Source organism: Bufo bufo, chromosome 10, assembly GCF_905171765.1.
Source record: "Bufo bufo chromosome 10, aBufBuf1.1, whole genome shotgun sequence".
NCBI lineage: Eukaryota > Metazoa > Chordata > Amphibia > Anura > Bufonidae > Bufo > Bufo bufo.
The window spans coordinates 138,711,945-138,739,102 of NC_053398.1; the positions used below are offsets into that span (position 1 = coordinate 138,711,945).

General features: G+C 43.6%; 1 protein-coding gene across 1 annotated transcript in view; it reads left to right on the plus strand.

Moving 5' to 3' along the window:
• Positions 1-373: 373 nt before the first annotated feature.
• The window catches only part of CHST8 (carbohydrate sulfotransferase 8), a 375,065-nt gene continuing 348,280 nt past the window's right edge, over positions 374-27,158 (plus strand). Inside the window, exon 1 of the mRNA XM_040409426.1 lies at positions 374-668. The gene's annotated coding sequence lies outside the window, so the exon portion shown is untranslated. The remainder of the gene's footprint in view (positions 669-27,158) is intronic.

Sequence of the window (27,158 nt, forward strand, 5' to 3'; positions counted from 1 at the left end):
CCACACGTTCAGATGTTTTATGTAGATTTCGAAGCCAAAACCAAGAAAATAAATGACAGTATCTAGACCTTGGCATCAATAAGCCTTCACTTGTGTCAGCGACTTAAAAACCGCACTGAATTATACCCAGTGAAACATTATTGATTCTTAATTATTCATATTATACCGAATTTTTATATTTTTTACTTCAGGTTGTCACATAGTGCCTTTCGGTAAAGCAGCTCGGTGTGCGCCCCCATCTCCCGCCTCGGAGCCGTGCGGTTCACGCGGTGGCGGCCAGAGGGCGCTGTAGGGTAAAGTCAGAGCTGCTGGCGGGGGCGCGCCCGCCGTGTGATGAGCTTGGGTGAGAGGCGCGTCCTCGCCGCCTCAGCTCAACCCTCCTCGTGTAGTCGGCAGGACCCGGGCAGTGTGTATTGTGCCCTGCAGAGCGGAGCCCCTCAGAGCGGCGGTCACCGGCGGAGCCCCCTGCAGAGACACGGCCGGGCAGCTGCCACTTGTCACAACTTCATTGCCTTCCAGCCGCGGAGGAGCTGCACCTGCTGAGGGGAGCCCCCTGCACAGGATGCCACAGCAGCGCCCTCTGTAACACCGAGGACTGGGCACACAGCGGGGCTGTCACTACGAGCCCCCTGAGTGGGCGCTGGACTACCCTGACAAGCTGGCACCAGGTGGGTTCCTGCATGAAGCTGCTGGCACCGTGCTATGGGCATTGCCCAATGTGGTGGGGTGCTGTGTGCACTTTCTGTGGTCTGCTGCACCCTCTTTGCCCACCTGTCTGTGAACTTTGTACTGGGGCAAGGCAGTGGGGTAGTCAGTGACTGGCTGCAGGTTGTCAGGCTGCTCATTATTAGTTTCCAATGAATATTCCACCGGGAAAAGTTGCTGATGAGAAGCATCTGATTGCTGGGCAGATAGAGGGGCATGGGGCTGGCACAGGTGCCCAGGAGAGGGGCAGAGAGAGAACATGGTCCAGACCTCTCAGGAGAAGGTCCAGAGACATGTGCTGTCAGATCAGTGATAGGGGCTCATCTAGAGGGAGAGCCATCTGTAGCTTCACAGGTCCTCCATAATAAGTCCGGTTCTGGTCCAGAGGCAGGAAACAAACCACCAGGTAGAAGACCGTTTTCCTCATTTTAGGGGAAAAATTTTCTTCCAGACTCCAGTTAAGTATCTATTAGTGTTGAGCGAACTTGTTTTTTTAAGTTCTGCGTCCAAAATTCGGGTTATCGAAGAATCCCGTTATGGATTCCAAATTCCGTTATGGTCCGTGGTAGCGGAATCCATAGCGGGATTCTTCGATAACCCGAACTTTGGACGCAGAACTTAAAAAAACAAGTTCGCTCAACACTAGTATCTATCTATCTATCTATCTATCTATCTATCTATCTATCTATCTATCTATCTATCTATCTATCTATCTATCTATCATCTATCTATCATCTATCTATCTCATATCTATCTATCTATCTATCTATCTATCTATCTATCTCATTTCTATCTATCTATCTATCTCTCATATCTTTCTATCTCTCATATCTATCTATCTATCTCTCATATCTATCTATCTATCTCTCATATCTATCTATCTCTCTCATATCTATCTCTCTCATATCTATCTATCTCTCTCATATCTATCTATCTCTCTCATATCTATCTATCTCTCTCATATCTATCTATCTCTCTCATATCTATCTATCTCTCTCATATCTATCTATCTCTCTCATATCTATCTATCTCTCTCATATCTATCTCTCTCATATCTATCTATCTCTCTCATATCTATCTATCTCTCTCTTTTATATCTCTCTCTCTCTTTTATATCTCTCTCTCTCTTATATCTCTCTCTCTCTTATATCTCTCTCTCTCTTATATATCTCTCTCTCTTATATATCTCTCTCTCTCTTATATATCTCTCTCTCTCTTATATATCTCTCTCTCTCTTATATATCTCTCTCTCTCTTATATATCTCTCTCTCTCTTATATATCTCTCTCTCTCATATATCTCTCTCTCTCATATATCTCTCTCTCATATATCTCTCTCTTATATATATCTCTCTCTCTCTTATATATATCTCTCTCTCTCTTATATATATCTCTCTCTCTCTTATATATATCTCTCTCTCTCTCTTATATCTCTCTTATATCTCTCTCTCTCTTATATCTCTCTCTCTCTCTCTTATATCTCTCTCTCTCTCTCTTATATATCTCTCTCTCTCTCTTATATATCTCTCTCTCTCTCTTATATATCTCTCTCTCTTATATCTCTCTCTCTCTCTTATATCTCTCTCTCTCTCTTATATCTCTCTCTCTCTCTCTCTCTCTCTCTCTGTTATATCTATCTCTCTCTCTCTTAGATACAGCTACTATTGTTTAAGACTAGTGTTGAGCGAACTTGTGTTTTAAGTTCGGCGTCCAAAGTTCGGGTTATTGAAGAATCCCGTTCTGGATTTTGATACCACGGACAATAACTGGATTCTTCAATAACCCGAACTTTGGACGCCGAACTTAAAACACGAGTTTGCTGAACAATATTTAGGACACAAAAACTTACTAAAGACCCCTCAGTGGAGGGGACCACACGTGTCCGACTTTACCCAGGACTGTCCCATTCTCTGGGTGCACAGTCGCCCTTACCTGTGTTGACTTGAAGTCCCACAGTCTCTTCTATCCAGTGAATACGTTTCCTGGCCTGACTCTCTTCGGGGCATCAAAACAGGACTTTTCCAAAGCGCTGCTAATCGGAGCCCATAGACGGCGATCAGCAGCCGAGGTGGGGGCTATTACTAAGTGCTGCAGATTCTTCACTGGTCCCATTGTTGGGGATCCCCACCTGTGAGTTAGGTTAGTAAATATCCCTTTAACTGCCCGTGTGTGTGTGTGTATGTATATGTGTGTGTGTGTGTATGTATGTATGTATATATATATATAATATATATACACACACACACACACACAATTCCTGCTGCCGTCTGTTCCCTGTGTGTGACCTTCACCTTGTATAATGGCTATTGTGGAGTATATAGATAGGGGTATGTTTAATTATGCAAATGAGGCTGTAAATGTGCCATTACCACATAGCCCAGTACCTTGAGGCTTTGCCTGGAAATGTCATTTTTGCTGCCCTGGCTGAAACCTATAATGTGTCCAGTAAGTCGTAAAACGTTACGCGGCCGTAAATCAGACGTCTTGTTGAGGGATCAATAGATTAGAGGCCGGACACCGGCGCGCTCCTGTTTCTTTATCATCTTGTCTCCCCCCCCGTCCCCCCTCCCAAAGCTACAAATATGTCCCCAACACGTCCTCGTCTGTCAGGTTGACAACATTTCATTCCTGGGAGAGCTGGGTGTAAGAATATGGCTGCCGTTACAGCTGCTTCTTGAGTTATCACCCAACTTTCCTGAGCTCAAAACATGTGATTTATGCCCCTGTAATAATGGCCATACTGGCTATCATCCAGCTTTCCCTGAAACGGACAAATGGGGGTGTTATTTATTTAAACCGTCATTTTTTGACGGTCTTTTTACTTAGCATTTCTATGGCGCTGCTGCTGAAAGAATTGCCTAATTTATGTGTGGGGGCGTGCACCTCGTCATAAATTAGGTGCATCTTTGGCAACCTCTGCAGCAGCCCCTGGCTGGCGTGTTTTTTCTGCAATTTTTATACCTTTTTCCAGGTGTAAAATTAGCAAACGCCCCCGTGCGACAAATATTGCCACACTGACGTTTAAAGAGTCACTAAAAAGGGCTTGTGCGACAGTTTTATACAAAGAAAAGGCATAAACCTGTTAATAAATGACTCCCAGAGACTTTATTTACTTCTTATTTTCCAGGAATATTCTCTTGTAATATCCTTGCCCCCTCCTTGGGACGGACCTGCAAAGATCTGTGCCATCTGCAAGGACTGAAATTCAGGTAAGGGCTCGCTCACACTAGTGTTTTTGCTGGATCCATTATGGATCAACAAAACCGCTTCCGTTACTGATAATAAAACCGTCTTCATACGTTATGAACGATTCCGGTTGTATTATCTGTAACATTGCCAAGACGGATCCGTTATGAACTCCATTGAAAGTCAATGAGGGATAAATCAGTTTTATATTGTGTCTGAGAAAACTGATCCTTTCCCGTTGACTCGCATTGTGGGTCAGGACGGATCCGTCTTGCTCCGCACCACATCGCGGACAGAAAAACGCTGCTTGCAGCAATCTTCTGTCCGCGATGGGGACGCACGCAACCACACGGAACGCAGTGCATTCTGGTGCATTCCGTTTTGTTCAGTTCACTTTTGTCCCCATTGACAATGAATGGGGACAAAACGGAAGCGTTTTCCGCACAGGATCTCAATAGCGGAAAGGGAAAGCGCAGATGTGAAAGTAGCCTTAAATCAATGTCAGAAAATAGATTCTTTTAATTAAAACGGAGCTATTTTTGAGCTGCATTTCGAGGGGGTTTCCATCCTGTTTCTGTTCTTAATTAAGGGCGAAGAGTTATCACCGTTTAATTAAGTAGAAGTATCCGGATAAAGTTTATAAAGCCGGGTCCCCACCTCCGAGGCAAAAGCGGTAAACTTTTCACTGGCTCCAAGGACCTGATTTATCTCTGCTGCTTGTTTGTTTATTGCACCTGGATCTATAGGGAGTTGTGCTTTTAATCCCATAGCCGGGAGCTGTGTACTGTGCCAAACCGATGAGTTTCCTATCTGCGGCCGAGGTCCGATGTCACTTTTTTCCCCCCGTCCCTTTGCTGTAACACACCGTGAAATATGATAGATTTTTATTGGATCATGATAGTGCAGATTACAAGTCGCAGACCCCGGTGTCAGGTGTGAATTCCTTGCTGGAGATGATGGAGTTTTAATGAAAGGCTCGCTGACACCTGCTGCCCGGAAGCCGCCATCGCAGAAGACTGACAGCTTTGCTAATGAATGAGCGGATGAAATGCCAGCTCTTGTGCCTATTCTTAAAGGGGTTTCTGACAATACAGACAAATCACTGTGTTAGTTTTTCAGCTTTCTCGTTTATTTTGTGTTTCAGTTTGAGACCTCTTCTTGCTGTCCGTGAATAAAAAACGTTCTTGTTTCTATCCAAAGGCTGGAAAAACCGTTCCGATCACGGCGGAGTCTAGACAATCTTCTTTCAGCTAAATACAGCAGAAGAACAAGGCTACAATGTATCAGTGCAGGTGAAATGAATGTATCAGACTAGAGTGGTAGACTTGCCGCAGTTATGCATTACATGGTCATCCATTGGTTTGGCCGGATACTGTATTAGGGCTCGTTCACATCACCGTTCAGCCTTTCCGTTCTTGGGGCAGGAGAACGGAAAGGACGGATTCGGCACATAACTGAGCCGAACGGAGCCCACGGGCCCCTTAGACTATAATGGTCCGATCAGAAGATGATTTTTGAAGCGGAGAGAAAAGTCCTGCATGCACAACTTTTGTCTCCGCTCCAAAATCTTCTTCTGAGCGGTAACATAATGGACCCCATTATAGTCTAAGGGGCCCGTGGGCTCCGTTTGGCTCAGTTATGTGCCGAATCTGTCCTTTCCACTTCACCACCATGACGGCCCAGAGAGATTGACCCCTGACCTCTGTAGGGGCAGGAACAGAGATAGGTTAAAAGGACCCCTCCCACCACCATTCACCAGTGTGTTCCTGCCCCTATAGTGGCCAGGACAGAGAAAAGTCCTCTCTGGCTTTCAGGGAGGTGAAGTGGATAAAGTACCTTGAGGCTAGACCCGGGGTTTTTACCAAAAGTTGTAACAGACTTCCATAGAAACCAGGAGATCGTTCTTCCCCCTTTTTGCGAGATTCCTAAAAATTCTGGGGAGGAACGATTCCGTCAAACGAACAGTACTAAAATACCTAGAGGTCACTAAGGACCTAAGAAAGGTGGACAATTTACCAGTACTCTTCAGCGGTAAAAATAAAGGGTAGGCTTGGAAGTATGGACAGGCTAGGATCAAACTGGAGACATTACAGTATTCTAAGTCGGAAGGGGGCCTAGCCGTCCCTAACGCATGGATCTATTTTTTGGCTTCCCAATGTCAGTATTTTAAGGGTTGGATTGATCTACAAGCACCGGACATGACTGGGCAGATATTGCGGCATTGGCTGGGCAGTCGTGACCTCATGGGCATTCTGGAAGGCTCAGGAATGCATGCAGGGAGGGAAAAACTCCCTCTTATTGAACTTATGAAAAAAGTTTGGGCAAAAGTGAAGCAGCTAAGAGGAGTGGGAGGTATTAGTGAACTTTCTCCTATTGGAAAGAACCACTTGTTGCCAGAACTATTTGCCATACTAGGACTTAGGAACTGGGAAACTTATGGAGTGACGAGAATTGGCCAATTAATTAAGGACAAGATATGTAAGTCATTTCAAAACCTGCAGCAGGAATTTAATATCCCTAGGGAGTGGTTCTATAAATATCTTCAAATAAGGCATGCCCTTGAGGTCACGTTGCGGAAAGGATGTGAGATAGCTCAAATGGAGGTGGTTCATAAGCTTGTTCTTCCGACAGGTGGGGGAAAAAGAGGGTTAATATCACAGGTGTACGCTCTTTTACTGGAAAAATTCTTAGAGGGGTATCCGCTTTCAAGAATGAAAAAATGGGAGGCTGACGTGGGAGATATGTCTAAGGATAAGTGGGAAGATATATTGGAAGGAGTCCCCAAGGTGTCCTTGAGTGAACAGGGCAAACTGTCCCAACTATTTATCATACATAGAGTGTACAAAACACCGGTGTTCCTGAAAAAGATAGGAGTGAGAAGTGATGACAAGTGTCCAAAGTGTATGGAAGATGGTGCAGACTTGTTGCATATGCTGTGGTCTTGTCCAGTAGTTGGTAATTATTGGGAGGATGTTAGGAATATGATTAATAGCAAACTGGCATTGAAAATTCAAAAAGATCCTAAGGTGTGTATTCTGGGGTATGTGTCTGAGATTGGAGGGACTGAACCGGTTAAGGTAGCTGTGGGGAGATTGCTATATGTGGCCAGGAAACTGATTGCTATGAGGTGGATCCAGGGAAGTCCGCCTACACTGAGTGAGTTTGAACGGAAGGTGCATGACATGCTGATACTTGAAAAAGGGGTGTATGTGAAGAGAGGGTGTCCTCAGAAGTTTGACAAAATGTGGAGTGAATGGTTATCTCATACTCATGTGGTTATATAGGCTCGTGATGGTCAAGACCAGTTGTTAGGGCAGGGCGAGGGGGGGGGGGGGGGGATGTTGGGAGGGTTAAGATATTGGTAATTCTATGTCTAGAATATTTGTTTTAGCATGGGTACACGCAATGTATAGGTACGTGATAAAACTGTGTGTTGGTATCTCTATGATTACTGTTGTTCACTGATTCCACACGGTGGATAAAGTAAAGAAAAGGAAAATACAACGTATTGTTTTATGTTATACTATGTATTTATTGTTCAATAAAAACGATTTGATTTAAAAAAAAAAATAAAGGGTAGGCAGCTTCCTGATCTACCATTGCCCGATGGGTAAAACAGGCTATTACAGACTGTTACAAGATGGAAGGCATCAGCTGTCCAGACGTCATTCGGGCCATATCTTTCTCATTCGCTGAAAAGGCAGGAGCTTCCCTAGATCAGATATGCCGGGCCGCAACCTGGTCCAGTATAAACACTTTCGTTAAACATTATAGACTTGACTTATCCAGGTCTTCCTACCTGGCTTTTGGTCGCAAGGTCACACAGGCCGTTGCCCCACCCTAAGACGTATATAATCTGTTATGTCTCTCTGGGCCGTCATTGTGGTGAAGTGGAAAGCCGGAACTAGACTTACCGGTAATTCATTTTCCACAAATCCACCATGACGGCATGATATCCCACCCAAGAAATTATTATACGGACTTGGTATGAGTTAATACCCCCAAAAAACAACAAAAAAAAACTTTTGAGTTGTTTCACTTCTTTACCGGTGGTTGTGGCACTATAATCTGGAACTCACTGGTGAATGGTGGTGGGAGGGGTCCTTTTAGCCTATCTCTGGTCAATCTCTCTGGGCCGTCATGGTGGATTAGTGGAAAATGAATTACTGGTAAGTCTAATTCCGGCTTTCCGTTTTCCTTCCCCTAAACAGGGCAGGAGAACGGAAAGGCTGAACGGTGATGTGAACGAAGCCTTAGGCGAGTTCCACTGAACGCATCCGGGCCTAGTCCGTCACGCTCGTGTGAAAGAGGCCTGATACTGCATGAACTCTGCAGCTGCAGGGAAAATACGTGGCCGTCCGTATCTTCTTGAACCTTCTTACAAATCTCCTTCGCTTTTAGGGTCCTTGCACACCACCGTATGCCCTCCGAGAAATACAGTCTGTGAGCGGGCCATATGTCCCGGAGCGGCATACATCGTGCGCACGGGAGTACACAGCATCATGGATTACAATGACGCTGTGCACTTTGGGCCGCCCGCGGGGCTATTGTCCCGCATTCATATTATCATATCCCCGATGTGCACAGCATCATTGTAATCTGTGATGCTGTGCACTCCCGTGTACACGATCAATGCCGCTCCGGGACATATGGCCTGCTCACGGACCGTATTTCTCGGAGGGCATACTGTCGTGTGCAAGGGCCCTTGCACACGACAGTATGCCCCCCCCCCAAAGAGTCGGGATAAGTCGAGACCCTAAATTGTCACCCTTTGGACAATGAGAACAGTGTCCTGATTGGCTATCATGGACAAATGCTCCACTTGCACCAGTCTTGATAAATGCCCTTAGTGGGTTCTTTTACAGGATGTGCTATACATGTCCAATGGCCCAAAGGCGGGTTTATGCTGCACGATTTAACAGCCGATTATCGGAAAGGAAGCGTTCTTTCCCGACAGTCAGCTGCTCGTTCAGTGAAGGAGATCCCTGCATTTTACATGCAGCAGTCACCTCCACAGTATGAGGACGAAGGATCGCTATTCTGATCACTCGTCCCCATACTGCTACACTTTTTTTCTGGGCAGCAGATCGCTGTTTAGATGATGATTGGTATGTCTGCATTAACGACAAGATCACCCAATGAACAGGTGTTTCACCGATTCATCCGGTGATTGGTGGCACGTTTAGATGGGCATATGGTCAAGACAATCAGGCCATGTAAATCCACCTTTTATGGAGCGTGACCACTCGTGCATCACTCATACTAGGAACTTGGACTGGTGCCCCCATTGTAAGGAGCAGCGAGGGTCCTAGCCATCAGACACATTCTATATCCAGTCAATATATCACCTGATTTTTTTTGCTATGGGCAACTGTGGCAGTCTTGATAAATCTCCCCATTTTACATATAACCCTATTGGTGCCGGAGCCCCATTATGTCTACGGCCGGGCAGCTTCCCAAACGCAGAGCAGGTGTTAAGCCAACAATTGGTTCTTCTGTGTAGGAGCCACAGATGGATTACTTGCAGCTAATTCTTGGAAGGACTTGTTTGAGTCTTGGATATATAGCAGGAGAGGGGGTGGGGGTTAAAGACGGCAAAACAAATCCCTTAGGAATTAAGCGTTTCACCAGTCAGACAATTAAAATCCATATCCCTGCACCTGATGCTGCGGCGGCGTCTGACCTGTCTTTTCCTTGTTAGGCCTCTTGCACACGAACGTTGTGAATCTGTTCCATGCATTGGGGACCTCGGTTCGTGTGCAAGAGGCCTTACTTCTGTTTTCTCCTTGCTGTAGAAAGTGCAGGAGTAAGAGTGCGATCACATGGCGCCTCAATTATTTATAGGTGCCCATCAATCAAGGAGTGCGGATAATTTATTTATAAATTGTCAAGACAGGCGAACTGGGTACAGAGGATGCTGCTCCTTGATCCTGCACACTCCCAGATACAAAGCCAAAATTGTCAGCAGAGGGGAAATAAACTTTTCATGCATTTTGTTATTTAGCTTTTGTTTGCCTCAGTTTGATTTCACACAAACTTCTACCCAAGTCCGTTTTTGCCCTTCACATTTTTATTTTTTTTGCAGTGCATAGGTTTTGATCCCAGTAAAGGAAACCGAAAATCCTCTCTTTAGACTAAGGCATCATGCATACGACCGATCCACAATATACGGGGACTGGCTGTGAGTACTCCGTATCATAGGAGCAGCATTCAGGACGGGAAATACCTCTGACACGCGAAGCGTATTTCTGGCACTGACTGCGCTCGTGTGAAACTGGCCGAAGTCACAATACTTAAAGGGCTGTGTCAAGTTTTAAACATGCCACACCTACCCACAATATTGGGGATAAGTGTGTGACCGGTGGGGATCTGCCTGCTGGCTCCCCAATGATCATGTGAACAGGGGCCACATGTTTCCCTGTAGGAATGGAGCAACGGCCAAGCATGCACACTGCTGGTGCATTTATTTCTATGTTACTGCTGAAGATTTCCCACCCTGTACTTGGATTCATTTCTGCAGTCCTGTAGACAGAGTGGTAGCACGCATGCTCAACTGGGGAGATAGAGAAGCCTTGCTATCATGACCAGTGAGGGTCCCAGTCAGGGCTGTTTTTGTATGTTGTTGGGCCCAGTGCAAAAATTTCATGACTCACCGTCCGCCCGAGTGCCCCACACGGTAGTCATGCCCTCATTGTGCTCCCTAACGATAGGTATGCCCCCTTGATGCCCCAATAGTGCTGCCCCTGTAGTTTTAACAAAATAAAAAAGTACTACGCACCTAGCCCTGTTTCTTTGATAAACAGAGCAAATGGTACCTGCCCTGTGCTTTCTCCTACTCTGCACAGCTGCATCCTTCCAACCGTCCTGCCAGATCCGGTGACAGTTGTAAGACGTGAGTGGGTGGCATAGCCACTGATCTAAGCGGCCCAGGTCCCAATAGTCAGACACCCCACCGATCAGACACATCATCTTTGCTGTAAATAGGGTAAAATTTAGAACTTGGCACAACCCCTTTTAGGATGCCCATACACCTTTAGGCTACATGCACATGACCGTGCCATGTTTTGCAGTTCCGCAAAACATGGATGCCGCCTGTGTGCGTTCCACAATTCATGGAACAGGTCGCCCATTATAGATAATCCTATTCTTGTCTACAAAACCGACAAGAATAGGACATGTTGTATTGTGCTGTCCGCATCTTTTGCAGCCCCATTGAAGTGAATGGGTCCGCTTCCGAGCTGCAAAAAATGCGGCTCGGATGCAAACCCAAGCAACAGTCATGTGCATGAGGCCTTACATTCTGAAATTAACAACAGATTGTACAATATTAAAAACCCGTAATGTTTTGCAGAAACTGCACTTCACCTGTCTATGGGCTGTGCCTGATAGTGTAGCTCAGCTCGGGCTACTCTCCAGCCTGTGCATTTGAGTAAACATATTTTTCTTAGGCCTCCTGCACACGACTGTATGGCTTTTGCAGTGTTTTGCGGTCTGTTTTAAACGGATCCGTTTTTCTGTTTGTTTCAGTAGTGTTTCCATTCCGTTTTGCCGTTCCTTTTTTCCGTTTGGTTTCCATTTTTTGCGGATTGGAAACGGAAGCATGGCATATACAGTATATAGTAATTACATAGAAAAATTGCCCTGGGCATAAAATTTTCCATAGATGGTTCCGCAAAAACGGAACGGATATGGAAGACATACGGATGCATTCCATATCTGTTCCGTTTTTTTTTTTTACAGCCAATTGACTTGAATGGAGCCACGGAACGTGATTTGTGGGCAATAATAGGACATGTTCTATCTTTGAACGGAGTACATTCAGTTTTATTTTTTTTGTGGACCCATTGAAATGAATGGTTCTGTATATAGAACGCAAAAAATGTTTCCGCGCGGTTGCAATGCGTGAATCCGGACCCATTCATTTCTATGGGGCTGTGCACATGAGCGGTGATTTTCACGCATCACTTGAGTGTTGCGTGAAAATCGCAGCATGCTCTATATTCAGTGTTTTTCACGCGATGCAGGCCCCATAGAAGTGAATGGGGGTGCGTGAAAATCGCAAGCAAGTGCGGATGCGGTGCGATTTTCACGCACGGTTGCTAGGAGACTATCGGGATGGGGACCCGATCATTATTATTTCCCCTTATAACATGGTTATAAGGGAAAATAATAGCATTCTGAATAAAGAATGCATAGTACAATAGGGCTGGAGGGGTTAAAAAAAAATATATAATTTAACTCGCCTTAATCCACTTGTTCGCGCAGCCCGACTTCTCTTCTGTCTTGTTCTGTGAGCAATAGGACCTTTTGATGACGTCACTGCGTTCATCACATGATCCATCATGGATCATGTGATGGACCATGTGATGAGCGTAGTGACGTCATCAAAGGTCCTATTGCTCACAGATGAAGACAGAAGAGATGTCGGCTGCGTGAACAAGTGGATTAAGGCGAGTTAAATATTTTTTATTTTTTTTTTAACCCCTCCAGCCCTATTTTACTTAGCATTCTGTATTCAGAATGCTATTATTTTCCCTTATAACCATGTTATAAGGGGAAATAATACAATCTACACTGTAACTAACCCAAAGCTGAACTTCTGTGAAGAAGTTCTGGTCTGGGTACCACAGTCAGTTTTTTTATCACGCGCGTGCAAAACGCATTGCATCCGCGCGAAAAAACCTGAACAACGGAACGCAATCGCAGTCAAAACTGACTGCAATTGGGTACCTACTCGCGCTGATTTGCCGCAATGCATCGGGACGCTTGTGTGAAAGAGGCCTTAGGGAAAGTTCACATCACTTCTTCATTTTCCGTTCTGATCCGTCAGCAGAACAAAAAAAAAAAAGTAAAAACCGGATCCTGTGCATCAGTTATACACATTTGGCATCCGTTGGAACCATTTCCGTCTGAGATAGGTGTTTTATATTTTACATTTTTTTTTTGCACACTTTGCACAACTTTTTTTTTCCATCTATGAAAACCTAACTCAGACAGAAATGGCTCAAACGGATGCCAAATGTGCATAACTGATGCACAGGATCCATTTTTTTCCCCTGTTCTGCTGACGAATCAGAAGAGTGGAAAATGAAACAGTGATGTGAACTCCCCCTTGTTCAACCCCTTTAATGGGTCTTGAATTATGCCTTTTGGGTACTGAATATTTGGTTCCTAATTAGTATTAAAGATATGGTCGAGTCTCCCTAGTCTGTGCTGCGTTTTACTATGTAGTGATCCTTCTAGTCAGTGTAAGTCCAAGTCATTGCAATTTGTTAGCAAAATCTTCTGGATTCCCCCAAAATATTTTTCTTGATATAATCTGTATATTCCTGGGTTCTTTATTGATCTGTCCACTAGGGGAGCTGTTCCATCACATTCTATGACATAACTTGTAGCTGGTGTGAAACAAAGTAACTAAGGACAGATTATGTTTTACTTTTAATATTCTCTCAAATGCAACATTGCAAAGTGCATTTAGTAAATCACATCTGAGTGCAGGGAAAGGTTACGTGTAACTTCTGGAACTTGGATCTGGATAGGCCTGACATTAAACTGCTATACGTCTTTTTGTCTCTATTTACATATTTCTGATTTACTAACCTAATAATAAGTTATACTCCCTGCACAACATCTGCACAAAATTTTAGGTTGCATTAATATAATGCAGGCAGCCCCTGCAGTGCAAGATGCGGGAATTTGTAATTCTCAGCAGCAACGCATGTTCTTATCAGCTCCGTACCACTTGTTAAAAGGAGCATTTCCAATATATTGGGGAGCTGTAGCTCGTCATGTATCTCAGTTCGTTGGGATCAGGCAGGTTTTCAGTCTGTGGTGTTATGGCTTCTATTTTCTGACAGCAAACGGAGATCTTGGAAGTGGTGAGCGACTGAAACATAAAGTATATAAGAAGGTTGATTGACTTTTCATTATACAATGATTACACGGTTGTGGCAGCTTTTTCTTTGACAAGTTTTCCTCCATACCTTCTTACTTTCTCTGTAGTCGTCATATGGTTACACGTGATGCATATGTTTCCAGGATTATGCTGCAGGGGGAAAATCTGCAGTGCGCCATTACAGTATATCAGATTCTACCAAATGGTACAGCAAAGATTGATGGGGATCCTCATGACAATGACCTGCTGCAGATTTTACCCTTAGCAATGTATAGGGTGAAATCCACAGCAAAATCCATAATAATAAATCTGCATGTAAGTAATGCAGATTCATTGTGGATTTTGCCATACATTTGCAAGAATTTTTTTCTGCAAAAAATGTCACATGGGAGTAAACCAGGATAAGGATTGCTCATAGTGAAGTATTGGGATTTCCCTTTCAGTTACCGTATTATTCACCCCATAAGACGCAGGTACATTTTTCCCCCACTTTGGGGGGGGAGTGCGTTTTATGGGGCGAAAAATGCTGAAAAATATATGGTACAGTAAATCTGACCACATCAACCCATCCGTTCCCTAATCTGAAATGAATGGAGTTGATCATTGGTCCTCAGAGGTTTGTGTACATCAGGTCAGCCAGCGGAAAGCTACGTAAAGTGAAATAATGACTTGTATGATCACTGCCCTCATTCACAGATAAGGCAGCGCTTAAAGAAAACGTTTCAGCGTTTTATGTTTGATATAATGGATTCCCCATAGCAGTGTGTAGGAACATGTATGTCCTGCAGGCAAGATGCCACCACTTCCAAGAGAATTGCAAATTGTCCACCTCTCTTGGTTTGGTACCCTGGAGTGCATTGATTAAATGCAACGCTTGGCTGAGTGATTTGATCGATGTGAATGGACAGCTGGCTGGTATGTTCAGTTTGTATTAGCAGAGCACTAAACTGCCAGCAGAATGGGTATTTTTCTTTGTATTTTTATATATTTTTTGGTGCTGCTGTTATATTAAAGGAGTTCTCTGGGATTTTGATATAGACGGCCTAACCTCGCAATAGGCCATCTATATCAGATTGGTGGGGTCCTGGTCTGACTCCCCCGATCAGCTGTATAATAAGGCCTCAGTGCTCTGTGAGCGCTTAGGCCAGGGCTGGCCAACCTGCGGCTCTCCAGCTGTTGTAAAACTACATTTCCCACCATGCCCTGCTGTAGGCTGATAGCTGTAAGCAGTCTAGGCATGCTGGGAGTTGTAGTTTTGCAACAGCTGGAGAGCCTCAGGTTGGCCAGCCCTGGCTTAGGCCTCTTCCTAGGCCATGAGATGTCACGTGGCCTAGACGCAGCTCTGTCCCATCCAAGTGAATAGCTCAGTTGCTCTTTCCATGTAATAACTATACCCCTCTCTAATGCGGCCATGCCTTATGGGGGGTTTTCTGGGAATTAAATATTGATTACCTATATCCATATATCAAGCACAGCATTTTCTGTTGTATAGTGGTTGTGTTTTTGTATTGCATCTCAATCCTATTCACTTGAATTGGGCTTTGCTGAAAAAGGTCATGTGACCAATGGCCCTAATGTCACAGGCTGTAGCACTCACCTGAGCACCGCAGCCCCTTCACATAACTTCATTGCACTCCCACCGATCAGATAATGATTGGCTACCCATGCTCAACTCTCAGAAATCCTATTTAAACACAGTCAAGCAGGTGGACATGTCAATGTTATCTACAAAGATCACCAAATTCCACTCCTGAAATGCTCTGTGCTGTAGTGAGAACATGCTCCTTTCCCTATGAACCTGTTACCTCCATTCTCCTGCTCACATATTGCCTCAATAACATACAGCCCTGCCTTCATCTGAGTCGACAGGTCACTGCCTCCCGCAAAGTCAGGTTACTCTCCTCCTGCTGCCATCATAGATTCTACGATCTGATTGGTTACATGAAGCGCTGTCTCCCGCAGCATCACAACTTATCTCCTCCTCATTACCATGATCTGATTAGTTACTGTTACAGGATGTTCTATCTCCTACCCATTTGTAAAGTGGGTCAAATCGGACTAAAAACCAAAAGCTCTCCAGTTGTAATCTGGTGCACCTAAGGGTGGGTTCACATCATGCTTTTTGTTATACCCAAAAAACGTATACGTTAACGAATGCCTCAGACAGATGCCATACTGTGGCATCTGTCACCATAGAGTTCAATTGTAAAAAATTGTATACTTTAAAGGGGTTGTCCGGACTTTTACTATTGATGACCTATCCTCAGGATAGGTCATCAATATCAGATAGGCGGGGGTCCGAGACCTGGGACACCCCCGTTGATCAGCTGTATCAGGAGATGGTGAGTGCAGTGTGCATGTGCCGTCTCCCTGTTCACTGCTGCTATGGCAAAGCAAATCTGATATTGATGACTTAGGCCTCATGCACACGACCGTTGTGTGCATCCGTGGCCGTTGTGCCGTTTTCCGTTTTTTTTTGCGGACTTTCAATGGGTCCATGGAAAAATCGGAAAATGCACCGTTTTGCAGCCGCATCCGTGATCCGTGTTTCCTGTCCGTCAAAAAAATATGACCTGTCCTATCTTTTTGACGGACAACGGTTCACGGACCCGTTCAAGTCAATGGGTCCGTGAAAGAACACGGATGCACACAAGATTGGCATCCGCGTCCGTGATCCGTGGCCGTAGGTTACTTTCATACAGACAGATCCGAAGATCCGTCTGCATAAAAGCCTTTTCAGAGATGTTTTCACTTAGAATATACTGTCGGATATGAGTTTTCACTAACACAGAGGCGTTCCCATAGTTATGGGGACGCTTCTAGTTAGAATATACTACGAACTGTGTACATGACTGCCCCCTGCTGCCTGGCAGCACCCGATCTCTTGCAGGGGGCTGTGATCCGCTGTGATCCGCACAATTAACCCCTCAGGTGCTGCACCTGAGGGGTTAATTGTGCATAGCCCCCTATAAGAGATCAGGGGCTGCCAGGCAGCAGGGGGCAGACCCCCCTCCCTCCCCAGTTTGAATATCATTGGTGGCCAGTGTGCGGCCTCCCCCGCCCCCCCCCTCCCTCCCTTTATTGTAATATCATTGGTGGCCAGCGTGCGCCCCCCCCTCCCTCTATTGTAATATCATTGGTGGCCAGTGTGCGGCCCCCCCTCTATTGTATTAATATCATTGGTGGCCGATGGTATATTCTAACATAGAAGTGTTCCCATGGTGATGGGGACGCTTCAAGTTAAAATATACCATCGGATTGGAGAAAACTCCGATCCTATGGTATATTAACTCCTGACTTTACATTGAAAGTCAATGGGGGACGGATCAGTTTGAAATTGCACCATATTGTGTCAACGTCAAACGGATCCGTCCCCATTGACTTGCATTGTAATTCAGGACGGATCCGTTTGGCTCCGCACGGCCAGGCGGACACCAAAACTACTTTTTTTTTCATGTCCGTGGATCCTCCAAAAATCAAGGAAGACCCACGGACGAAAAAACGATCACGGACCAACGGAACCCCGTTTTGCGGACCATGATAAAATACGGTCGTGTGCATGAGGCCTTATTCTGAGGATAGGGCATCAATAGTAAAAGCCTGGACAACCCCTTTAACATTTTTTTATTTTTTTTGCTGGACTTGTAATATACGGATACCATAGTATGACATCAGTTTGAAACATCCGATAACTTATACAGTTTTTTGTGTACAGTAAACGTATGACAAAAACGTGATGTGAACCCGCCCTTAGTGTATTGAGCTGATGTTTTTTCTTTTCAGCTACAAAACTGAAGGTAAATACCGATCTGCAGGATTCAGGACGATTAAATACACGTCTGGTCAATTATTGGTGATATCAACCCCGGAGGCTAACCGGAGATAATGGTTAGTGACAATTAGTCACTGGAAGGATTGCGTTACTTAAAATATACCTCCCTTCCCCGACACCATGCCTGAAACTTTTATTTTTTTTTCTTTCCAATGAAGCTGGAAGCAAATGTATCCAGGCTTTTGCTTTCCTGGGTAATGAAGTAATAAATAATTCATGCAAACCTACACTCCATCAAACGTGCATTGTTACTGGCTTCTAATGTAGAAAGTATCTTTGGCCGGAGCTGTGATGGCACCATCTCTCTCTCTCTCTGAAATAGACGATGCAAATCTCCACCGGAGTGACAGACAGCGGCATCCAGCTTTGTTTCAAGGGTATTCTTCCAATGAAGAGATTAGTCTAATTCTTGTTCTCCTTAGGCGGTGAAATGGATAAGAGGGTGCGGGACGGGATGTATTTTCCAGTGATTGATTTGTACAATTTCTTTTTGTGCTTTATTCTAAATTGGCCTCTAGGCAGCGAGAGCCGGATCAGAATGGGATAGAGTCACAGCTGCAAAGAAAACTTGTCACCTGATGTATCCCTGTTATCATTAATCTACCTTTATTTTCTGAGGGGGAACGAGAAGGAAGACAAATAGCTACATGTATCTGAGCTGGGCGAACAGTAACTGAGCTAGAAAAATGGCAACAATGTATATTGGGTGAGGGGGTGTCAGCAATCTACGGTAATTGATCCCCCAAACTGAATGTATTTGATCCCTCCGTTTCCCCTCAAACCTCATTGTCCCTATTGAAGCAACATGTTTATTTTTCTTCCAGCCATGACTCATCTGTGGATTTTATTAAAAAAAAAAAAATTTTTTATTTTTTTGGGAGGGGACACTATTCTATTGTTTTATATAAATTGGTCACCTTGATGTGACTTAAAGGGGGTGTCTAAGAATACAAAAATATGGCTGTTTTTATTTTATTCCAAAAACAGCGCCACACTGGTCCATGGGTTGTGTCCGGTATTGCAGCTGAATCTCATTCACATCAGTGAAGCTGAGCTGCAGTACCAGACACAACCCATGAACAGGGGCGGCAATGTTTTTTTGGGGAAAAAAAAAGCAGCCATGTTTTTTTGTTTCTTTCTAATCGTGGACAACCTCTTTAATATAAAGTGCTTCATAAGGGTACATGCACACATTCAGGATTTATATGCGGACAATCCGCACTGAAATCCGCAGGTGTTCGCAGGCAAATCCGTGTGGTCAATCTGCATCAATTAGTGCAGATTTAGGGCTCATGCACAGGACCGTTGTTCTGGTCCGCATCCAAGCCACAGTTTTAGCGGCTTGGATGTGGACCCATTCACTTCAATGGGGCCGCGAAAGATGCGGGCAGCACTCCCTGTGCTGTCCTCATCCGTTGCTCTGTTCCGTGGCCCCGCACAAAAAATATAACCTGTCCTATTCTTGTCAATTTTGCAGACAAGAATAGGCATTTCTATAATGGGCCACCTGTCTGTTCCGCAAACTGCAAGAGGCACACGGGAGGCTTCCATGTTTTGCAGATTTGCAATTTGCGGACCGCAAAAAAGAGGAACGGTCGTGTTTCCATGTTTTGCAGATTTTCCTCTCCCCTATGAAGTGCATGGAGAAAATCCGGTCTGGAAAAATAAAATAAATTGACATGCTGCGGATTTTAAAATCCACACCATAGGTCAAGTTCCGCACTGAAAAAATCTGCATCCTGTGCGTGAGAATTTCAAATTCTCATAGAATACAATGTACATGACCTGGTGTGGTTTTTCCGTGCAAAAAATCTGCACGCAATCCTGATCGTGTGCATTTAGCCTTAAAGTGAAGCAGTGTTAGGCTGCGTTCACACGTCCGTGGAACACTGTTCATGTGATACCAACCTGGATTTCTTCTGAGTGCAGGAGCGCACGGCGTCATTGGTTGCTATGACGCCGTGCGCTTCCTTCTGGTGTAGATCATACCAGTGTACCACTGTACTGCGGCGGCAGCAGGAAGCGCACGGCGTCATAGCAACAAATGACGCCGTGCGCTCCTGCACTCAGAAGAAATCCAGGCCGGTATCACACGGACCGTGTTCCACGGACGTGTGAATGCAGCCTTATAAGACAAGTCAGATATCATGATCCACTTGAATTTCTCAGCACTATAGATGAGCAAAATAAAGGGGAACATTTATGAAGCTTCAAACTGGTGTAGAAAGGTTTCAGATGTTGGTGCAAGTCTATTTGTGTCTCTTTAGCAATTTTTTTTTTTTAAACCCCTTGAGCAGGGAGTGGGTGGGAGGAGGCAGGCTCCATGGCCTGACTCCCTTAAAGGGTTTCTGTCATCAGAAATTCTGTTATGTAGCTGACTGACATTAGCGATGACATTAATGTGATTTATAATTGTGTCCCTGCCGTTGTGTTCTCCTAAAAAATACACTTTTAAAATATGCTAATGAGCTGCAAGGTGCTATGAGGGCGTTGATTCAGCACCTAGAGGCTCGGTCTACAAACCATTTAGCACGCCCAGGTCCTCCATTTAGCACGCCCAGGTCCTCTTGAGTGACGTCCGACTTCTCCTAATCGGCAAAGAAATCCCACGCCTGTGCCGTCTCGTTTTGTATTTGGCGCAGTGAGTGAAGGACGCGCTCCTGGTGCCGGCTTCCTGCCTGCGCCGAAGGAAGGAAGCCGGCACCAGGAGCGCGTCCTTCACTAACTGCGCCTGCGCCGAATACAAAACGGGACGGCGCTGGCGCAGGATTTCTTCGCCGATCAGGAGAAGTCGGACGTCACTCAAGAGGACCTGGGCGTGCTAAATGGTTCGTAGACGGAGCCTCTAGGTGCTGAATTAACGCCCTCATAGCACCTAGAGGCTCATTAGCATATTTTAAAAGTGTTTTTTTTTTTTAGGAGAACAGCGGCAGGGACACAATTATAAATCACACTGTTATGTACTATTAGCACATCGCTAATGTCAGTCAGCTACATAACAGAATTTCTGATGACCGAAACCCTTTAACATGTGCACCAGAAAAACTAGAGCACATTGCTCCAGGTATCCAGCTTCTGGGAAGAGTAGATTTCAGTTCTGGCGCATGGGCAGCCCAACATACACCACAGTTTTTCAGAGACATGCGTCTTCTAATAATTATGGCTTATTTCACCTCAGCGCAGGACAAATTAAGACCAAATCTCCCCCAAAGAGCTTTATGGACTGCAGTGAGCCTAAGGGAACAATAGGATGCATTCAATTGCAATAACGTTATTACCTTAATAATACATTTTAGTTGGCAGACCCAATATTCATCCAAACAGTTGGCAAAGGAAATTTGACTCACCCAAACTAATGACATGTTGTCACGAACCAGCGGGTATGACCCCACTGTGCCACGTGTCCCACCTCCTCTAAGGTCATTGTCTAAGTGAACCCCTCAATCGTCACAGTACCCCTGATGGTGGGGATAGACTTTCCCGAGGGGAACACCAGGTCGCTACCTCTTGAGGAGGATAGGCACACGAGGCAGCTGGTCCAAGCTGACCAGGAGGTACCAGAGGTGCAGGTAGTGTCAGCAGAGTCGTGACCAGGAGCAACAGTGCAGGACCGAAGAATGAGGCAAAGGCGAAGTCAGACAGGCAATAGGTCAGGGCAGGCGGCACAGGTACAGGTATGGCAATCCGGATCTGCAACAGGAGAGTCAAGGCAAGCAGGCAGGGGTCAAACAGGTAGCAGAGTCCAGGAACACAAGCGGGAACCTTAGCAGGACAGAAGGACCTTGTCACTGAGGCATCTGGGAAGAAGGCTGAGCCACTTATATATGTGCAGAAGGGCTAGGATTGGTTGGTTATGTCACATGATCCAACCCATAAAACACAAGAAGTGACGCGCGCCGGCCCTTAAGGAAATGCTGCAGGAAACAGGCAGCAAGCATGCTGTGGCCAGAGTTGAAAGTACACACTGGCAGCAGATAAACGCTGAACACGGCGGCCGGGACCGCAATGGTAATCATGGGAACAGTGGCGCACAGCAGCCGATATTACACTTGTCTTGTGGATAACCCATCATGACTGATATAGATTGAGTGAGTCCTGGATAGAATACAGATCTGCTCCTATAGCAGTGTCTGCACATTGCTGGTATGCTATATATAAAGGGCTGGCGAGCCGGTGCAGTATCGGGGTGCTAGTGGCCCTGATGGCATGATGTGTCATGGTGTACTCACTCAGGTCATTGCTCCCTGGGGATCGGTGCAGTGAAAAGATGATATGAGGAATCTTGGCCAGAAGTAGAAGAATAAAATTCTGTCTTTACTAAATGCAAAATAAGAGTTGTAGTGCATCCAGCAGAAGTTTCTACACAGTGCATTTTCTCCTCCCAGATGGTGGCTGGCAAAGTGACAGATGATGGCACCTTTGGTATGCTATCTTGCTGATGTCTCTCCCCGGAACTTCTGGCTAATAGCTGTAAGCTGGCACTTGTGGCTGTAGGTGTCCACTGTGCAATGCAGAATTTTTTTTGACTTGGCCTGGCCTGCATGTAATCTAGGTAATAGGTGTCTAAGCCGTAGTCCCTCACTTGCAACAAAGTCTGGATAGCCTTGGTTGCTTGTTATTCTGCTGACTGTAATGCTGTATCCTTTCAGAATATCTGTAGTTTTTGTCTTTTGAAGTTTCACTTGCGTAGTGTTCTGAAAGATGAGTTGGTTCTCTGGTGTGTGGTCAGATTTAGGCCTCCTGCACACGAACTTGTGCTGCCCGTTGCCGTATTGCGGACCTGCAATACACGGGCGCCGTTCCGTGAGCATTCCGCATCACTGATGCGGACCCATTCACTTCAACGGGTCCGCAAATACGGAGATGCGGAATGGTGCGTAACGGAACCCTACAGAAGCACTACGGAGTGCTTCTGTGGGGTTTCGTCCTGTACTTCCGTTCCGCAAAAAGATAGAACATGTCCTTTCAGAATGTGGAGACACTAAAGAATAATTTTTATTTTTTTTATGCGTTGTTATGTAAAACTGAAGCAAATATTTGGTATTGTCGCATCCGTGACAACCTGCTGTATAAAAATACCACATGATCTAACCTGTGAGATGAATGCTGTAAATAACACAAAATAAAAACGGTGCCAAAACAGCTATTTCTTGTTACCTGGCCTCACAAAAAGTGTAGATAGAGCAACCAAAAATCATATGTACCCTAAAATAGTATCAACAAAACTGCCACCCTACCCCGTAGTTTCTAAAATGAGGTTATTTTTTGGCAGTTTCTACTCGAGGGTTGCATCAGGGGGGCTTCAATTGGGACATGGTGTCAGAAAACCAGTCCATCAAAATCTGCCTTCCAAAAACCGTATGGCATTCCTTTGCTTCTGCGCCCTGCCGTGTGCCCGTACAGCAGTTTACGACCACATATGGGGTGTTTTTGTAAACCACAGAATCGGGGCCATAAATTTTGAGTTTTGTTTGGCTGTTAACCCTTACTTTGTAACTGGAAAACAATTATTAAAATGGAAAATCTGCCAAAAAAGTGAAATTCTGAAATTTCATCTCTATTTTCCATTAATTCTTGTGGAACACCTAAAGGGTTAACAAAGTTTGTAATATCAGTTTTGAATACCTTGAGGGGTGTAGTTTGTAAAATAGGGTCATTTTTGGGGGGGTTTCTATTATGTAAGCCTCACAACAAAGTGACTTCAGACCTGAACTGGTCCTGAATAAGTGTGTTTTTGAAATTTTCAGAAAAAATTTCAAGATTTGCTTCTAAGCATTGTAACGTTCCCAAACATGAAGTAGACATATGGGGAATGTAAATTAATAACTTTTTGGAGGTATTACTATCTATTATAAAAGTAGAGAAATTTAAATTTGGAAATTCCTAAATTTTTTTTGGTAAATTTTGTATTTTTTTTATATATATAAAAATGATTTTTTTTTTACTCTATTTTACCAGTGTCATGAAGTACAATATGTGACGAAAAAAGAATCTCTGAATAGCCTGGATAAGTAAAAGCGTTGTAAAGTTATTCACACATAAAGTGACACTGGTCATATATGTACCCCGCTCCTGGTCCCCGCACTGCTGCTGCTGCTTCTCCTGTTGTCGGGGGGGGGGGGGGGAGCAGCCAATGGCAGGGACGGGGACGAGCCTCTCTAGCATCGCGGGTGATGCTAGGACGGCTCGTCCCTGTCCCCGCCTGCCTTTGACTGCTCCCCCCCCTCCCCCCGACACCAGATGTTTTCATCCGCGCAGGGGGAGAAGCGGGGCAGTGGGGAGTGGGGTACGTATATATTTTCTATGAGGGGCCCGGCATATTGGGGGGCTTTTTATACTATTGGATAACCCCTCTAACTTTTTCTACATTATAAATGCCATTTGCTTTAAGGTAGTATGGGTCATAAAGAGACATTAGGTGATTTTTGTGCAAGCAACCCCCAGTAAGAAAATAAAATGTACTTTTTAAAAAACAGGCAAATCCAAAAAAAGAGAGAGAGCGCAGCCTCCTCTCATGTGTCTGGTTTGTAAGCGAAATCGCCTGCAAGCTGCAGAGGAAATGATGAACTGTACACATTAAAACAGTTCACAATTTCACATTTTAATTGCTCTTAAATTCAACATATTCATCACTGGCGAGCGGCAAAATAAAGAGAGATAATGTTTTGTTTGCTATAGCCTAAAGACTAATTGTGTCTCGGAGATGGTCGCGCAAGATTGCCTTGTGCAGATCACTAATGCGTTTCTCCAGAATCAGGGCCATTCCTCAAAATATCAGAGACTTAAAAAATAAATGCTTTTAGGAAAAGAACCAAAACTAACCGTGTACGTTGTAGCAAGGAGATTGTAATTATGTTTACATTTAAATGTCTTTGACCTTTGATATAGATATTAATTCACGCTGTGCAACGGAGAAGGAAGACATCAATTTTAATGCTGAAGGGGGATTTCTGGAGAATGTAATAAATGAACGCACTCACATTCATTCTAATGATGGAGCGCATCAGCTGAAACTCCAATGTAAATCTCAGAATATTCCTATTCTATAAATAAAGAAGCAGAAAGTTAAGACAAAAGACAACTGTATCATTTCTACAACCAGTTATTGAGCTTTGGGGCTCAAGTGATCAAAACTAGAGGCAAGATAATCTACCAAGGAGCAGTATTATAGTAGTTATATTCTTGTACATAGGAGCAGAATTATAGTAATTATGTTCTTGTACATAGGAGCAGTATTATAGTAGTTATATTCTTGTGCATAGGAGCAGTGTTATAGTAGTTATATTCTTGTACATAGGAGAAGTATTATAGTAGTTATATTCTTGTACATAGAAGCAGTATTATAGTAGTTATATTCTTGTACATAGAAGCAGTATTATAGTAGTTATATTCTTGTACATAGGAGGCAGTATTATAGTAGTTATATTCTTGTACATAGGAGGCAGTATTATAGTAGTTATATTCTTGTACATAGGAGCAGTATTATAGTAGTTATATTCTTGTACATAGGAGCATTATTATAGTAGTTATATTCTTGTACATAGGAGGCAGTATTATAGTATTTATATTCTTGTACATAGGAGCAGTATTATAGTAGTTAATTCTTTTACATAGGAGCAGTATTATAGTAGTTATATTCTTGTACATAGGAGCAGTATTATAGTAGTTATATTCTTGTACATAGGAGGCAATTTTTATTAGTATAAACAAACATAACAATACATTCAATCGGAATGAACAGAAACAATGGTAATTTACCAGAAATCATACATATTCAACAGTATAAATAATAATGATAATAACTTTAACTTAACCCTTTCATGACCAAGGGTCATTGATGCCCCAGTGTCCAGGTCAAAATTTACAAATCTGACATGCGTCACTTTATGTTGTAATAGCTTTGGAACACTTTTATTTATCCAAGCCATTCTGAGATTGTTTTCCTCGTGACATATTGTACTTCATGTGGGTGATTGAGTCAGCACAACCTGTATGCAGGTGCACATCGCTATGGCGAAATACATATACAAACGCAAAATACAAATGCAATAGCACTCTGCAACCATATTGTACTTCATGATAGTCAACAAATTTGAGTCAAAATATTCACCTTTATTTATGAAAAAATCCCAAATTTAGCAAAAATTTTGAAAAATTCACAATTTTCTAAATTTACATTCTCTGCTTCTAAAACAGAAAGTCATACCTAATAAAATATTTATTACTTAACATTTCCCATATGTCTACTTTATGTTGGCATCATTTTGGAAATGTCATTTAATTTTTTTAGGACGTTAGAAGGCTTAGAAGTTTAGAAGCAGTTCTTAAAATTTTTAAGAACATTTCCAAAACCCACTTTATAAGGACCAGTTCAGGTCTAAAGTCACTTTGTGGGGCTTAAAAAGTGGAAACCCCCCATAAATGACCCATTGTAGAAACTACAACCCCTCAAGTAACTCAAAACTGATTTTACAAACTTTGTTAACCCTTTAGGTTGTTCACAAGAATTAAAGGAAAATGGAGATGACATTTCTAAATTTCACTTTTTTGGCAGATTTTCCATTTTATAAAAAAAAATTCTTTAACACATTGAGGGTTAACAGCAAAACAAAACTCAATATTTATTACCCTGATTCTGCTGCGGTTTACAGAAACACCCCACATGTGGTCGTAAACTGATGTAAGGGCACATGGCAGGGCGCAGAAGGAAAGGAACGCCGTATGGTTTTTTGGAAGGGCAGATTTTGCTGGACTGGTTTTAGATGCCTTGTCCCATTTAAAGCCCCCCTGATGCACCCATACAGTAGAAACTCCCAAAAAGTGACCCTATTTTGGAAACTAGGGGATAAGGGTGCCAGTTTTATTGGTACTATTTTAGGGTACATATGATTTTTAATTGCTCTATATTAAGTTTTTTGTGAGGCAAGGTAACCGAAAAATTGCTGTTTTGGCACTTTTTTTTAATTTTTTTTACTAGATTCATCTGACAGGGTAGATCATGTGCTATTTTTATAGAGTAGGTTGTTACGGACACAATGATATCAAATATGTCTACTTTCTTTGTTGGTTTGTTTTAGTTTTACATAATGAAGCATTTTTGAAAAAGAATTGTTTTTGTGTGTCCATTTTCTGAACGCCATATGTTTTTTATTTTTCTGCCGATCGTCTTGTGCAGGAGCGGGTTTTTTGCAGAAAGAGTTGAGGTTTTTATTGGTACCATTTTTTGGGTACATAGGATTTTTGATCATTCATTATTACACTTGGGGCAAGGTGACCAAAAAATTGGCTGTTTTGGAACAGTTTTTATTTTATTTTTACAGCGTTTATCTGAGGGGTTGGGTCATGTGACAGTTTTATAGAGCAGATCGTTACGGACGTGGCAATACCTAATATGTATAACTTTTTTTTATTTATTAAGTTTTACACAATAATAGCATTTCTGAAACCAAAAAAATGATGTTTTAGTGTCTCCCATAGTCTGAGAGCCATAGCTTTTTTATTTTTTGGGCGATTGTCTTAAATAGGGTATCCTTTTTTGCGGG